Raw genomic sequence first — 18,369 nt, forward strand, 5'->3', positions numbered from 1 at the left:
TACTTTCTTTTCCAGTAAACAGTATTTTATTTTATGACACTCTGTTAATACAATAAATATACAAAACTTTCAAACTACTCAAAACATGCAACAGCAGAGGGACAGATGAGATGGGCATGTATATAGAACCAAGACAGTCACCATGATAGCAAAGCATTATTAATCATTTACAGAGTTAACTGTACTTTTGAAAAAAATCCCAGTTCGAAAAGATCTGTTACCATAATTTTATTTTATTTTGTACCTGAATGTTCTGATTTGTACATTGAATTAAACATACCACATACATTTTCATTTTTACTAGAGATTTGGTAGTAGTGATTAAAAGTCTGACAATGCATTACATTGTGTTTTGCTTTTTCCCACAATGAAGAGTCAATAAATGAAAAGCAATCCCCCTAAAAACATTTAAAGGAAAATGCTGCTGAAAGGGACACTATCAGGTAACTCAATCCAAAATGTAAGAATGTATAAAATTTCTTTTTCTATAATTCATTATGAAAAATGTTTTCTTAGGAATTTCACTAAATCCACTAATTTCACACTAAAACTATAATTGAAGGTATTGCATGAAATTGAAGAAGTAAAATATTAGCCACATCTTAATCCCAACATAGTCTCATTTTCCTAAACTAAATGAAATGTGAACATTTGGCTTCATCTTTTATGTTCCAACGTTCTCTAAACAATTTGGTTAAAAGACTAATTTTGCAGCCTGACCATGTCCCTTTAAATTCTTAATGAGATTGTTGGGGGAAAAAACAAAAACAAAAAGAAAAAACTTTGACTTTTAAAAGTACATTGTTTTAATAGAAGCTATTTTCAGAGTTTAGAATGCTCTTCATAGAGCAAACTTTATTAAAATTCCAACATTCCATTCAACTTCTTACTTGTCCGTATTTTGTTGACTTTCAATTTGAATCCCAAATATCTGGAGGCTTGTGAGACATATAGATATATAGAAAGGCATCGTAAGATGTTTTGGTTGAAATTGTTCACTTACATTGAAAATACTTAGTATAGATTGTAGGCGATATGCCTACTTATTAAATAAGTTTAAAAAAAAAGAAAGGGAAAGCAATTTATTGCCATCTTCCACAATCAATACATTTTAAATTTTACTACTATTTGTTTTTAATTAGTTTCAAATGAGGCATTTCTCCCAGCAGGAGAAGAAGAGGGGAGGTCTGGGGTGGGTAGAAGAAATACTGAAAAAGCTAGGTAGAGATTTTTAAATTTTGTTCCAAGAAACAACCATTCCAAATTCAAATGCATTTAATTACAGTAAACATACATGATGAACTAGTTGTTGTTTTTTTTTAACGAAGACTCAAATGATCTTCCTAAATTCCTAAAATCCCAGCTGGTGCTGCCATGTGTTGGATATTTCTAACTACAGGCTTCTGACAAAACTATTTTTATGACATTTATTTATTTATTTTTTGTTAATCAAAACAGTGAACTAGCAACCGAGTCTTGAAAAGTGTGACAAGTTGGGGTAAGGGAACGGAAACATTACTTTGAAACAAACCCAAGTAGTTAAATTAAACTAAAATTTATTTAGCTTTAGAAATTCTTTTCTAGGGGAAATGATAGGCTAACTGACTAGAAAGTAAATAAATAGTCACATTGTATGCTTACTATGACATTCTTGATAAAATTAACAGAGATTTAAAAGGTAAAGGAATTTGTTTATAATCATTTTTCATTAAAAATTATGTTCATCATATGCATAATAGAATCAAACCTGGGACATTTCAAACATCCAAAGCCAAGCTAGTTGTAGACCTATGCTTCAATTTTATTTTGCTGACACAAGATATGAAATATAAGAATTTTATAATCCACATAATGTGATGACTTTAAATATTCTATTTTTCTACTTCATTTTTAGAAAAAAAAATAGATGTAAAACGTGGGTCCTTTTCTTTTTCAGCTTCTCAATATTTCTAGAGAATTCATCTTGTGGAAAAAAGCTAGAAATTTTACAAAATAGATTTCTTGAGTGAATTTCTACTCAATTATACTGATCAAAACACAGATTTGTCTTAAGGTTAATTCTTACATGTATTAAAAGTTTATCTTTTATATACAGTGGAAAATCAATAGAATATTCACTTTAATGCTAACAAATCAATCTTAGATTTATTACTGGAAGTACATAAAGTATTCTATGATGACAAATAGGGTATCTTTTCTACTTCCTTAATAACAATTAATTTTGTTTATTTATTAAATATAACTTTAAATGTAATAATTAAATAAATTTGTTTGGTTCACCAAAAGCTATTTATATATACCATAGTAGATGAACTAAGTGGCACAGAAGATATAGCACTGGGTTCATAACTAGGAAGATCATAGTTCAAATCTGGTTTCAGACTCTAGCTGTGTGACCCTGGGCAATTCATTGAATCTCTTTCCTTCAGTTTCATCAATAAGCTGGGGTTTATAATAGCATCTACTCCGCCTGGTTCGTGTAAGAATCAAATGAAATAATAATTGTAAAACACTTATCCCAGTGCCTAACAAATAGTAATTGCTATGTAAAAGTTATTCATAGGTAGCACAATCTATGACTCAGTATGTGATTAAAAAATTTATAGACGTTATTTCAAAGAATCTTGCTATATATGAAGACACTGTAGGCATATATGATTGTGGCACAATGGATGTAAGCTAAATATAAACTGAACATGAGAAAGCAAAATTGACTTCAAAATATCTTTGATTTTCAGCCTGCCTTCATAGAGATGTTGAAGCAAGAAATCTCTTTTGAATGTGATGAGTCTCTCTTTTGACATTTTAACTCACTCACATATTAAGTGCTCATTCAATATCATATGTTTTCAACTATACTCTAATCATTATAACTTATCTAATTTCTATTTGCTTAAAGTGGTTTACTCACTATTTGTGATGATCTTTTGCATACCCAGTGTTTGATAGGAAAAATTTAAGCTGGATAATGAAAGCTAAGGATAAGGATGACTTTAATTCTTAACCAAAGTCATACACATAGAACAGAGTTGTGTGAGGGTTGAAGATACATACATACATATGTATGTGTGTGTGTATATATATATATATATATATATATATATATCCAATTATTTGATTTGATTCTCCTCTTGGAGACTGGAAAAAAGTATACTCAAACTTAGGGTATGACTGCCCTCTTCTCGCCTACCTCTCACTACCCAGCCTTAGAGAAAAAAAAAAAAGATGGCAATATCATAGGCACTGTTGCAGGCCGTTCTGTCCTTAAAGGTCACATTCTGTCCTCAGAGTTCAGCCTCTACCACTATATTTTCTTATAATTTCCCTATTTCCACACCTCATTCTTTACAGAGAAATAGAGGTGAGGGGAAAAAAAAAACACAATGAGGAATAGGATCAAGACAATCTATAATTTCCTTTTTTTTTTTGGAGGGGGGAAGGAAGAGCAATTAGGGTGGAGTCACGTGGCCAAGGTCACATGGTAGTAAGTGTTAAGTAACTGAGACTGTATTTGAACTCAGGTCCTCCTGATGCCAGGGCCAGTACTCTATTCACTGTGCCACCTAGGTGCCCAACAATCTATAATTTCAATTGTCCTATCAAATTTTTCTACCATCACATACTAAAACTGAGATAAATACTTAAGAATTGTGGGGAAAAATACAATTACCAACCACAATTTCAGAGAGTTTATTAAGAAACATGCTAAGTGATAGATATTAGGGTGAAGATAAAATACTTAATTTTGCATATGACCAGTGTAGGAATGAGTTTTTCTTCTTACAAGATTATTTTTCCATCTTCGCTGGAAAAAGGATGGGATGAAGAAAACATAGATTTTTAGTGCCTATAAAAATTATATTAAAAGGTATAGAGAAGAACAACCCACCTTACATGTCCACCTCCCTAGTTAAGACTTTCATCACATCTTTCCTTGGCTATTGCGATAGATTCCTATTTGGTCTTCTTCTAGTGATCTAGTGATTCCCTTCTCTAATCTGTCTTCCACACATATGACAATTGATCATTTAATAGAGCAAGAGGGAAGGGGGGGGAGAGACCCACAGTGGAATGATCCTCAAAACATACTTCACAAATTTCTGGTTGATTATAAATAAACATCACTCAATATACCTCAACTATTGGGACATCTAGGGGCACTTTCCCTCAAAAACTGACTAGAAAATTGGTTTAATGTATACTACAGATGAAGTTGAATGCCAGTATATTTTAGTAGACAAAAGGTTCTCTTTAGTTTCAAGAACAATTAGGTTTAATTCCTTCTTTTGACATACTTTTATGTTTAATGTTTTTTATTATTGTATTACATTTGGCAAATGACACAATGCTTGCACATGTTCATATACACAAACAGGAAAAAATAGATTGTATGGGAAACCATGTTCATATTACATGATGTTTACTTTTAAAAAATATGATGAAATTCAACACGATAGCTTCAAAACTACGTTGCTTGCCTATGACTTCTTTTCAAAGTCCTTCCATTTTTCTTTTATTTGTTTTTAAAAATTCCTACAGGGACCTTCTTTAATACTTTGCCAACCCTCCACTATCCTGTTGTCTCCTGTCCTCTATTCCCCTTTCTTGGCTTTTCCTCTCTTTCCCTGTCCTCTCCTGTCTATTCTTCTCTTGCCTCTTCCCTTCTTTTCTCTTCCACTTTGCATACCTATTGCTAATCCTCCCTCAAAAGTTTCTCTTCACATTGAAAAGCAAAAGCAGACAACAAAAAAATTTTCCATTGTATCAAATAAGCATAAGCAGTCAATAAAAATCCACACATGTCTGAAAAAACATATACACATATGTACATAAAGATATCATTTTTCCCATGCAGCATATGTATATGTGTTTTGCAGTCAACCCCTTTTCCCCCCTTCTTTGTCAAGTGGCTGGCATCATTTAGCTGTACAAACCTGAGCAAATAATGTAAATAATTCTAATTAATTATTTCTATATGAGTATACTTGCTAAGAAATGAGTAATATATATTATTGAAGAGAACCTCCATATTAACTTTTCTCTACCAATGAAATCCTAGCTTTTGCTACATACACATTTAATAAAATAAAACAAAATATTAACATTGGCTAGTACTAGCTATCATAATTGAGTTTTTAAGATGCTGTTCATTTTGGGGGAAATTTTTTTATTGATAACTTATTGACTTATAAGGGGATCTAGTAATACTAACTTTGTCCTAAGCATAAGATTTTTAACTTTCTTAAGACAGTTAAAAAAACATTAAGCCATTTTACACAGACTACCACACTTTTATCCCTATGGGTTTTAGAAGTTTAAATCTATTTCTCAAAATTATTTTCATAAATGTCTATGCTAGATAATAGTCTGAGAATGTATATGATTCCTATTGCCATTCCAGATCAGAAAATAAAAGGGGAGCCTTACCAATTTAGTCCAAACTTATGATTTTTATAATGACAGTGGTGATAAATTTCAGTAATTTGAACTCACATCACTATTGTAGTCATCACATAAATATGCAATATTGTTATTACAGAAATTCCATGGTTTATATCATGAGAAAGATGATGTTATTTCAGACTAATTGATATTAGACCATCAGAGATACTGATTTTAGACTTTTTAAAAAAGTAATTCCCTACTAAATTATACTTTGATATGATTTGAAATGGCAGAAATATTAAGAAAAAACAATCTGGTCATGTGGAATCTAACAGCCCATATTTTCTCTCTTCTCTGAAGCTTATTAGGTGTTATTGGACTGTTATAGTTCTTTGTCCTTCATTCTTGAAAATGTTGACTTGCAAGTGAATTGGATTTAAGTGAGGGAGGAAGGGTTATGTAAAGTCACCAGCCTCACTCTCTCCTTTGGAATCATCTGGGTCCAGTGGCAAGATATAGATCAAGATAACTGGAGAAGGCCCTGGCTGCAGTGGGAGACATTGGCCTCTTTATGGTCTTTAACAAGTCTCACTTACACAGTGGAAACACCCAAATAGTGATTAAGACTAGCTAAGAAATGAGATATATAGTGGGCTTTTGGACCTAACCCCCCTAAAAATATCAATCAAGGAAAGGAAAACCCTCTGGGTTTTTCACCAAAAGAGAAAAATTTGCTATATTCTTGATGGACTAAAAATTACAGAAGTGTTGTGGAAAATGAAACAGTTATTGTATGTTTAGTAATTTTTTGATGATTAAAATGATGGTTTATTGTTCTTCAAAGGAAAACCTGCTAAATGAGTATTTTACATGAAATTTTAAAATTATGGAAAGGAATTCTGGTTTCCCAATAAAACTTTTCCAAATTAAAAAATGTATTTCTGCTAAGAAGAAAAGCACTACTACTTTCATAAAATCACTGTCCCTCATACCAATCTCTATCCTTAGCCTAGAGATTTCTCTAAGATTTGAAATGGTTATAATGAAAGGTGGTTCTATACAAGTTACAGTTGAACAAATTCCTTGTCTTTATAATCAAATAGTCAATTATTAAAAAAAAAATTGGCTAAGCACATATAAGTTTGTAATTAAGGTTGACCAGACTTAAGTACTCAATTTCTTCCCTTTACCTGTTAATAGTATTCTCCACTTCAAAGATTCCTTCCACCTTTGCTACTATATTATATTTAGAGAGATAATCTTAATTGAGGATATTTGTACACTAAGTTTCCTGCTTTGGAGATTATAAATTTCATTGATATTTCATAAACTTAAACAAATATTTTGATAAATCAGTCAAAATGAAGCAATTTACTTTTCAGTAACAAATTCAGGCAGTCAATATTCTTACAAAGGTCATTTGGCTTGTTGTAATAAAGAAAGCAATTTTCCTTGTGACAGGATTTCAAAAAGAATATAAAATATAATCCAGTAACTCTCCTTCTCTACAATGCAATTAGGAAAAAAAATACTTTATCAGGTCTGAACATTTCCTTTTTTACTAAGGTTATGAGTTGTAGCAATGTATATGTCATAACAGTACTGAAATTTTACTTGTTAAAAGTTAGAACATACATAAAAAATGAATTTTCCATACATATATATCATTAGAATGAAAAGAGATATATGGTTTTGGCAACATATTTCAAATAAACAATATTTTTCTTTAGAAAAGTTACTTGAGAGATTATTTTTCAAAAGAAAAAGAACCCTTTTTTATCTTTAAATCTACATATGCCTTTAGAAAGAATGAAATTTTAAACTTTATTTCTACAAGTCTGCTACATGAAAATAAATAGAAGATAAGCCTTAACAAAGTCAGAAATGAGCACTTATCTTCTAAAGTTGGACAGAATCAATATCTATATAGGGTAGGAAAATGCTTCGGGGAACTTGATCATAAAAAGGCTAAGTTTTAAATAATCTCATTGACCTTCTAATGTATTACTTCCAGAATGTTTAAAGCTATAGAGCAGGACTTATTAACCTGGAGTGTAAGGACTAGGATGCGTGAACTTGAGTGCAGTAGGAAATGCAAATTTATTTGTACTAACTTATTTTATTTTAGTTTTCTTATTTCACATATTTATGAAACAAAATTAAGTTGAAAGAATGAAGAAAAGTCACCATGGTGAATACTATGTATTATATGATTTCACTTTGAAGTGTTGCTTCAAATAAATTTCATAGGTTATTCCCCTAACCCTATTATTGTATTTAGGTTTCTGGATATTTACTAATTTCCTTTCTTAAAACACATCATTTTATATATTCACTGAATAATTATGCTTCTCTATACTTAATCCTATGGAAAGACAGTATGCTAGAGGCATTGAATCATCTGCTTGCTGTATTGTTCATGATTAATATATTTACTTATAATGTAATTTAAAATACAGAATCATTTGAATATCAACATTTCTTCTTCAGTGATTGTTTTTAGAAGCACTTTTCTTTGGTCCTCAGAAGTAACTGTCCCTCCTGAAAATATAGTAAATACATCTAAAATGAATTGAGTTGCTTTTTCTTTGAAAAGTGATAAATAAAAAAAATATGAAACACTTCCAAAATATTGATTTTTCATTTCACACAATATATATTCATGCGGTATCCTATAAATTTGTTTATCAGATAGGAGAGGTATTGAAAAAAATGAAAGCAATCCCATTGTCAAATCAAGTGAAATATTCCAGAAATATTGATATTTCCTTGAACATTTTGAAACTAAACTTTGAGCAATTGTCAGCCCCAGTTTTTCCTTCAGCAAATTGCTGAAAATACCTATATCTTTCAAAGTAGTCTTTATTTTGCTTGCTATCTACAGGTAAACTTTCACTTTTTCTTCTTTTTTTCCTTTGGTTTTCTTTTCTCTCTCTCTTTTTTATTTATGTCATTCATTTCCGCAAGATTTTGAGTTACTAATTTTCTCCCCATTTTTTCCCCTAACCACCACCCCAAAATAGTGATCCCACTGAATATCTCCTCCTCCAATCTACTCCCATATCTTCCCCCAACCCCCTTGTATATCTTATTTCCCAGTAACAAGTAAAATAATAGTAATAATAGCACACACACACAAACATATATATATATAAAATTTAAAAAACTTTATAATTTTTTTTATTTTAAAACTTAGAATTCTAAATATTTTCTCTTCTACCCTTGTCACCCAACCTTAATGGGAAGATAAGAAATTCAATATAAGTTGTACATGTGTACCTAAGCAAAACATTTGCATAATGGATATAATGTGACTGACTATATTTCCCTCCATTGTATCCCCCCCCCACTTGCTCTATTCAGTACTTTGATCCTGCCCCTTTTCAAAAGTGGGTGCTTTCAACTTCCCTTCCCCCCAGCCTATCCTCTTTTCCATCATCTCCCTTCTAAACCCTTTCCCTGCTACTCTTCTATAGGGAGAGATACCCTGTTTAGTGTGCATGTCATTCCCTCCCTTATCCAAATTCAGTGACAATGAGGTTGACTCAATTCCTTTTTCTTTCCTGTTCTTCCCTTCCACTGTAACAGTTTTCCCTTGACTCTTCTATATTACATAATTTACCCCATTCTGTCCCTCACCATTTCCTATCATTATGTTCCTCTCTCACCTCTTAATTTCACCATGTAAGTATCATCCCTTCCTATTCAATTGATCCTGTGACTTCTGTCTAGGTATACCTGCACACATAAATACACACCATCACATATGTATTCATATGCCCATATACCCTCCAATAAAGATATATATGTATATATACATATGTAATTATACACACATTTATATTCCCTTAAACTATTCTCATGCTGAGAAATGTTTCATAAGTTACAATTATCGCTTTTCTGTGTAGGAATATAAATAGTTTAAATGTGATAAGTTCTTTATAATTTCTTTTCCCTGTATACCTTCACATGCTTCTCTCACTTCTTGTATTTTAATGTCAAGTTTTCTATTCAAATCTGTTTTTTTTTTATCAAGAATGCTTGAAAGTCCTCTATTCCATTGAATGACCATTTTCCCCATAAAATGTGATACTCGGTTTTTCTGGGTAGGTGATTCTTGGTTTTAATACCAGCTCCTTTGACCTCTGAAATATCATATTCCAAGCCCTTTGTTCCCTCAACATATAAGATGCCACATCCTGAGTTATCCTGATTGTGCTTCCACAATATTCAAATTGTTTCTTCCTGGCTGCTTGTAATATTTTTCTCTTTGATCTGGAACCTTGCTATACTATTTCTAGGAGTTTTCTTTTGGAAATCTTTTTCAGGAGGTGTTTGGTGGATTTTTTCAACCTTTATTTTGCCCTCTGGTTCTAAAATATCAGGGCAATTTTCCTTCAGAATTTCTTGAAGGATGTTTTCTAGGTTCTTTTTTTGATCATGGGTTTCTGGTATTTCAACATTTTTTTTTAAAGCAATCAGGGTTGAGTAACTTCCTCAAGGTTACACGGCCAGTTATTTCTGTGTAGGTGCTAAGTGTCTGAGCCCGGGATCCGATCTCCAGGTCATCCTGATACTGGAGCCGGTGCTCTTACTCGCTGTGCTACCTGGCCGCCCCCATTTCAATAATTTTTAAATGATCACTCCTGTATCAATTTTCCAGGTCAGTGGTTTTTCCAAAGACATATGTCACATTGCCTTCTACTTTTTTTTTTTTCATTTGTTTGGATCTATTCAATGCTATCTTGAGTTCTTATAAAGTCATTAGCTTCCATTTGCTCCAATCTAATTCTGAAGGAATGATTCTCTTCAGTGAACTTTTGAGATCCTTTTTCCATCAGGCAAATTCAGTTTTTAAGGCATTCTTCTCCTCATTGCATTTTTGAGCCTCTTTTGCCCTTTGACTTAGTCTATTTTGTAAGATGTTATTTTCTTTAGTCAGGTTGTTGACTCTCATTTCCTAATTTTCTTGCATCATTCTCATTTCTCTTTCCAATTTTTCCTCCACTTATCTTATTTGGTTTTCAAAATCCTTCTTACGTTCCCCTTTTGCCTGTAACCATCTCACATTTTTCTCGAAAGCTTTTGGTACAGGAATTCTGACTTCATTGTCTTCCTCCTGTTCCATGCTTTGATCCTTTTTATCTTTGAAATAGGAGTATAAATTTGGATTGCTATGCTTGCTTTACTTCTTTTGTTTGATCATATTGCCACTCAATTACTTGCCTTTTGAGTTTTTTCCCAAAGTAGGACTCTGATACCAGACAGGCGATGCTTTGTCCCAATTGCTGGGGTTTTCCCAGCTGCTGGAGCTTTTAGTTCGGTGCCCCCTCTGAGCCTCCATACTGTCTGGCACACTTTTCATGCACCCCAAGAACTCCACCCTAAACTGCAATTCAGATCCAAACAGGTTAAAGCATGAGTGTTTACCCCTCAGATTGTTTGCTTGGTCCCCCTACAATCTGCCATCCAGGAGCTGAAGCAACCTCCTGGAAGCAGCTGCGTGGCTACTGAGGCCCAGCTGCTTTTCCCTCCAGGGCCTAAATGCTGGAGCACACTTTGGAACTCCCAGATCCTGAAGTCCACACTGCACTGACCTCTCACTTTGTCCTTAACATCTATGGGTAGTTAATTCTGGAAACTTCCACAGCTTCTGGTGATCTGAAGTCCTTCCAGGTAGTGGCTGATTGTGGCTGCCCTGAAGCTAAAGCCTCTGGCTCGGGGGGTGAGGGAAGAGCTGGACTTGGCTCCCATAGTGCTGTGCTGGTCCCTTCCTGCTGGCCTGTTGGTCTCTGTTCATCAGGAAGTTAGCTTCTCTCTGTCATTTTGTGGGTTCTGTAGCACCAAAGTTTGTTTAGAGTAATTTTTTACATGAATTGGAGGAGGTAGAAGGCAGAGACATGTGGAAGTCCTGTTTCTACTCTGCCATCTTTACTCAATCCCTACCCCCCCACCCGGTATAATTTTTCATACCATCAAATATAAATTCTTGTTTTACCAATCTCTTTTGGAAACAAAAAGGTGTTCATGGTGATTTTATCCCAAACAAAACTGTAACTAGAAAGCAAAACTTGATGTTCTTTTCAGTAAGAGTGATAAATATATTTTGTAATTCATCACATTTTGCTATGTATGTGGACAAGAAAAAAAACAGGAAATCGCCATTATCACTGATTGCTTTTAAACCAAACATGAACTTAGAACAAAGAACGTATTAAGAATCCTGAAGGAAGTTCTTTTCAACAACCACAAAAGTCATCAACTTTATCAGAAGCATACTTTTAAAGCATTTTATCCAGAAATGATATTAGAATGTTAAATGGTGATGTCAGAGAAGGTTGGTCACTGTGAGAGGAAAAGCTGCTAAATCATTGGATAAATAACAGGATTGATTTCTTTTATGCTATAATAAGAAAGTCTCACCTTTTAAGAACCATTCCTTTTTTGCTAAAATAAATAGTTACATGCTTTATTTGTTACTATGTTTATAATATACATTATATAATTATCTTTTTGAGATATTCAGTGATGGTGAAGGTGATTTCTTCTCCTTCCCCACCTAAACAGTTATGTGTTGCCTAGGAGAATTTAACTGTGAGTCTTGTGCCTCTAGACCTCTTTTCTACTTCATTGTTGTTGTTTTCACTGAGCACAGTGATCTACATATGATGTGAACCTGAGTATTTCCAGCTTTGGAAGTGAATTCATGAATTTTAGACTTTGGGCATTTCTGGATTGTGATAACTGGGAATAGCAATAGTAGCCTTATGCAGCCAGAAGTAATAAAAGTTTTTTTTTTTACTTTCCAAAAATAAAGCATTTTTCTTTGATTGCATTTCAGAATTTATAAGTACATCATTTCATGGCTAATGTTACTTTTCATACTTAGACTGTACTGAAATCTGATACTCTATACATAAACTTTCTTTACAGATCAATTGTATTTTATTAACTTATAAAATATCCCTTATAATATTTTCATTGCTATCTTTTTTCTTTCTCAGTCAATAGTATTTTATTATTTCTAATTACATGTAAAGATAGTTTTCAACATTTCTTTATATAAGGTTTTTGGTTCCAAATTTTCTCCTTCCCCTTACCTAAAGAAAGCTATCTTATACAGGTTATACATGTACAGTCATGTTAAGCATATTTCCACATTAGTCATGTTATGAAAAAAAGATTCAGAAAAAGAGGGAAAAACCATGAGAAAAAAAATAAAACAAAAAAGGCAAAGTAGTATGCTTTGGTATTTATTCAGACTCTATACTTCTTTCTCTGGATGTGGATAGTATTTTCCATTATGGGTTTTTTTGTACTTCTCTTGGACTGTTGTATTGCTGTGAAGAGCTAAATCTATCATAATTGATCATGGCACAATGTTGCTCTTACTGCATATAATATTTTCCTCATTCTGCTCACTTCACACAGCATCAGTTCATATAAGTTCTTCCAGCTTTTCTGAAACTATTGTGCTTATTATTTCTTATTGTGCAATCATATTCCATGAGATTCATATGCCACAACTGGTTCAGTCATTCCCCAATTGATGGGTATTCCCTCAATTTCCAATTCCTTGCCACGACAAAAAGAGCTGCTATAAATGTTTTCATACATGTGGGTTCTTTCCCCCTGTTTATAATCTCATTGGGATACCAACCTAGTAGTGGCATTGCTGGACCCAAAGATATATAGAAATTAAAAGGACTTCTGGGAGCCAAGATGTCAGAGAATGTAGTAAATCACCATAACTCTCTAATATTCACCTGCAAGCAACCACAAAATAGCATACCATAATAAACTCTGAAATAGCAAAACTATCAAAAAGTTGGGAGAAGCAATCTTTTAGTTCAAGAAAACTTGGAAGATTGGTCAGAATGATTTCTCTCACTTAAGTAAAGGGGAGCAGAGTCCAGAACAGGAAGTGTCCCAAGATTTTGACAGTAAGCCCCACCTTAGCAAACCAGTGGGAGATCCTAGGACCGAGTGCAGTGGAGCAGGCAAATACCAATATCAGGACTGCCAACATGCCTCATAATAACCAGGAAAATGGGCACACTAACTCTTAGAATAACAATGTGCTTCAGTGTAGCCCTCAACAAGTAGCAGCCCTCAACACAGTCCCAGGCAACGAGGAAACCTCCAGAGGCCAGACTCCATACTCTTCAGTATAAGCTCAGGCAAACAGGTAAAATATCAGTCCTGTGCGTGCCTAAGCTAAGAGGCACCTGCTGGCAGTCAGGTCAACAGGTGCTTCAGTGTAGCCAAAGAAAATTGAGAAACAACCTAGAAGTCCCGGCACATACAAGACACCACAACTAGCCACCCAGCTCAGCACTAGATAAGCTGCAAGACCCCTATGGCCTCAACAACACCAGCCCATCCACACAGAGCCAGACATGAGGGCCCCAAGTGGGCTCAGAGCAATATAAGTCAAGTAAGACATAAACAGTCAGGGATAGCAGCACCTGGCACAAGAAGCTTGAGGCAGAGCCCCATCCAACCTAAGAACAGAGATCAAATTCAAAAGAAATGAAAAGGACCATAAAAGAGGAACAAAAACACCCAACAAAATAAGAATCTGACCAGAAAAAGTTATTATGGTGACATGGAAGCCCGAGGCACAATCTCAGAAGAGGACAACAATGTAAAAACACTTACAGGAAAATCCCAAAATAAAAATGGAAAGTGATCTTAAGCCAGAAAGAACTCATGGAAGAGCTCAAAAAAGGAGCATAAAAATCATATAAGAGAGGTAAAAGAAAAATCTGGAAATGAAATGAGAGTGAGCCAAAAGAATTATGAAAAAAAATGAGTTAACAGCTTGGAAAAAGATAATATCTACTTAAAAAGGAGAAATGGTCAAATAGAAAAGGAGATACAAAAATCCATTGAAGGAAACACCTCCATAAAGAGTACAATTTTCCAAATGGAAGACAAAGTACAAAAGTTATTTGAGGAAATCAATATCTTAAAAGTTAGAATTGGGCAAGTGGAAGCTCATGACTCTATGAGACAATAAGAATCAATTTAAAACTTGAGAAAACATGAAGAAAATGCAAAATACCCCCATGTGAAAAAATGATTTACCTGGAAAATAGAACTATGAAAGATAAAGTCAGAATCATTGGATTACATGAAAGCCAGAATCAATAGGTGGACCTGGAGAGAATCTTTCAAGATATAATCAAGAAAGACTTCCTGATGCACTGGAACCAGAAGGTATATAGGTATTGAAATAATCCAATTATTACCACAGGAAAGAGATACCAAAGGAAATCTCCAAGCAATGTTATAGTGAAATTTTAGAACTATAAGGTCAAGGGAAATAAATACTACAATTGACCAGAAAGAAACATTCAAATATTAGGGAGTCACAAGGATTACACAGCATCTTCAACAGTAAAGGGTCGGAGTTAATTCAATATGATATTCTGGAAGGCAAAGCAATATGGACTACAATATTTACCCAGAAAATATCATTAAAACATTAAAGGGGAAAATGGTCATTAAATGACACAGAAGACTTTTAAGCTTTCATAAGAAGACCAAAATTAAACCAAAAATTTGATCTTCATTATCAAGACTCAAGAGAAGCATATACAGATAAAAAAGGAAAAGAACACATAAGGGACTCAATACTGTTAAATGATTTGTATCCTTACTTGGGAAGATGATGCTTAGAATTCTTTAAAAAATGTATCATGAAGAGTACAGCAAGAAGGAACATACTTAGAAAGAGGGTATGGTTATAAAATGAGTAAGAATAAATGACAAAATAATAAGAAATTAGAAAGAGGGCCACAGTGGATGCATAAGGAAGGGAGAGGTAGAATGGGATAAAATATTTCACATGAAAACCTATTACAGTGGAGGGGAAGATGGGAGGGAAGCTGATGGATTTTCTTTGAATTTTACTCTCAAAATTATTAGCTCAAAGAGGGAAAAATATATGTAACCAGTTGAATATAGAATTCTCTATTATTTGACAAGGAAGTAGGAAGAGAAGAGATTAAGTAAAGGGGATAAAGGGGACATAAAAAAGAGAGGAGAGATACAGGGCGTTTGTAGACAGAAGCAAAGCACTGGTGTGGAGGGAATGTGTGAAAGAGAGAGGACACACAAGTAGAATAGGATGGAAGAAAATACACATTTAGTAATCATAACTGAGAATGTGAATGGAATGAACTCTCCCATAAAAGAGAAATGGATAGTAGAGTGGATCAAAAGCCACAATGTGTTGTTTACAAGAAACACATTTGAAGCAGAGAGACAGAGTGAAAGTGAGGGACTGGAGCAGAATCAATTATAATTCAGCTGATGTAATAAAAAAGGGCAGCGGTAGCAATTATGATCCCAGAAAAAGTAAAAGTAAAAAATAGACCTGTTTAAAAGACATAAGGAAGGAAACTACATCTTGATAAAAGTTATCATAGACAACAAAGCAATATCAATACTAAATATATATATATATATATATATATATTCACCAAGTGATACTAGCATCCTAATTCTTTATTTTATTTTTACTGAGTTGCATGTAAAAACAAGATTAACATTCATTTTAAAATTTTGAGTTCCAAATTTTATTCTTTCTGTCTTCCCTCCCCCAATCTTCCCTTCCCTCATTGAGAAGGCAAGCAATTCCATTTAGGTTTACATGTGTAATAATGCAAAACCCATCCACAATAGTCATGTTGTGAAAGAAAACATAGAAAAATACCCTCAAGAAAAGTAAAATAAAAAAAGTTTACTTCAATCTATATTCAGACATCAGTTTTTTCTCTGGGGATGAATTCCACTTTTCATCACAAGTCCCTCAGAGCCGTAGTGGATCATTTTATTAATTGAGATCATTGTATTCATTGAGAATAGGTAAATCTTTCCCAACCGATCATATTACAATATTTTTATCACTTCGTACACAATAAATTTCACACCACATCAGTCTATGCAAATCTTTCTACATTTTTCTGAGAGCATCCTGCTCTTTTCTTATAGTACAATTGTATTTAAAAAGAATTACCTACTACAACTTGTTCAGTCATTCCTCAATTGATGGGCAAATCATCAATTCTCATTCTTTGCTCTCAGAAAAAAAGCTTCTGTAAATATTTTTGTAAATATATGTACTTTAAACTGTTTTGTTTTTCACATCCTTTGGGGTTCAAGACTAGTTGCAGTATTGCCAGGTGCAAGGGTAGGTAGGATTTCACAGCCCTTTGAGCATAGTTCCAAGTTGTTCTACAGAATGGTTGAATCAGTCCATAATTTCACCAACAGTGAATTACTGTCTCATTTTTCCCCATCCCCTCTAAGATGTGCCATTTACCTTTGCTATCCTGTTAAATAATCTAATAGGCATGAGGCAGTACATCAGAATTGTTTTACTTTGCATTTTTCCAATCAATAGTGAGAGGATTTTTCACATGGCTATAGATAGCTTTATTTCATTTGAAAACTATCATATCTTTTGATCATTTTGATCAAAATGAGGGATGGCTCTTATTTTTTTAAATTTGACACAGTTCTTTTTATATTTTAGATTTTTTTTGCCTTTACTAGAGAAAATTGTTTTAATTTTTTCACAATTACTATTGATAACTATATTTCCATCCTGTCTCCTTGATTCATTCTCTTCTATCTCTCCTTTCACCCTATTCTTCCTCAAAAGTGTTTTTCTTCTGACTACCTCCTCCTCTCATCTACCCTCCCTTCTATTACCCCCCTTCTCTTATCCCCTTCCCTTATAACTTTCCTGTAGGGTAACATAGATTCCTATACCCAATTCAGGGTGTATGTTATTTTTTATTTGAACCAGTTCTGATTAGAGTAAGGTTCACTTGGCTCCCCTCACCTCTTCTCTCTTCTAAAAAGCAGTTTCTTGCTTCTTTTATGTGAGACAATTTACCTCATTCTACCTCTCCCTTTCTCTTTACCCAGTACATTTGTCTCTCATTCATTAATTATATTTTTATTTTTTTTAAGCAATCGGGGTTAAGTAACTTGCTCAAGGTTACATGGCCAGTTATTTCTGGGTGTGTTGCTGAGTGTCTGAGCCCGGGATTAGATCTCCAGGTCATCCCAACACTGGAGCCAGTGCTCTTACTCTCTGAGACACCTGGCCGCCCCTAAGCAATTGGGGTTAAGTAACTTGCTCAAGGTTACACGGCCAGTTATTTCTGGGTGTGTTGCTAAGTGTCTGAGCCTGGGATTCGATCTCCAGGTCATCCTGACACTGGAACCAGTGCTCTTACTCGCTGTGCTACCTGGCCACCCAAATTAATTTTATTTTTAGATATTATACCTTCATTTTCAACTCATACATGTGCCTTCTGTCTATATAAACTCTTTCAAACTATCCTAATGAGAAAGATATTAAGCTCTCCAAATATCTTCTTTCCTTGTAGGAATGTAGGGGATTTAACCTATTTAAGTCCTTTATGAGTTCTGTTTCTTGTTTATCTTTTTAAGCTTCTCTTGAGTCTTGTATTTGAAAGTCAAATTTACTATTCAGCTCTGATTTTCTCATAAAAAATATTTGAAAGTATTCTATCTCATTGAATGTCTATGTTTTCCCCTGATATATTTTACTCAGTTTTGCTGGGTAGGTGATTTTTGGTTGTAAGCAGAGCTTTTCCCCCTTTTGAATGTTGTATTCCAAGCCCACCAATCTTTAATGGAGAAGTTTCTAAATTGCATGTCATCCTGACTATGACTCCACCATATTTAAATGGTTTCTTTCTGGTTGATTGCAATATATGCTCCTTGACTAGAGAGGTGATTCATGAATTTTTTAAATTTCTATTTTATCCACTTTGGATATAAAATATCCAGTAGCTTTCCTTGATAATTTCATGAAATATGATGTCTAGGCTCTTTTTTCTGATCATCGCTTTCAGGTAGTCCAATAATTTTTAAATCACTCTAATGGAACTATTTTCTGGGTCCATTGTTTATCCAGTGAGACAGTTCACATTATCC

The 18,369-nt window shown here is 33.7% G+C and overlaps 1 pseudogene; it reads left to right on the forward strand.

Annotated features, from left to right (window-relative positions):
* LOC138165549 (tyrosine-protein phosphatase non-receptor type 2 pseudogene) overlaps window positions 1-18,369 on the forward strand; it is a 61,234-nt pseudogene that overhangs the window by 1,127 nt on the left and 41,738 nt on the right.

Source organism: Petaurus breviceps, unplaced genomic scaffold, assembly GCF_028583685.1.
Source record: "Petaurus breviceps papuanus isolate PSGF00001 unplaced genomic scaffold, PetGlider_PUasm1.0 213, whole genome shotgun sequence".
Classification (NCBI taxonomy): domain Eukaryota; kingdom Metazoa; phylum Chordata; class Mammalia; order Diprotodontia; family Petauridae; genus Petaurus; species Petaurus breviceps.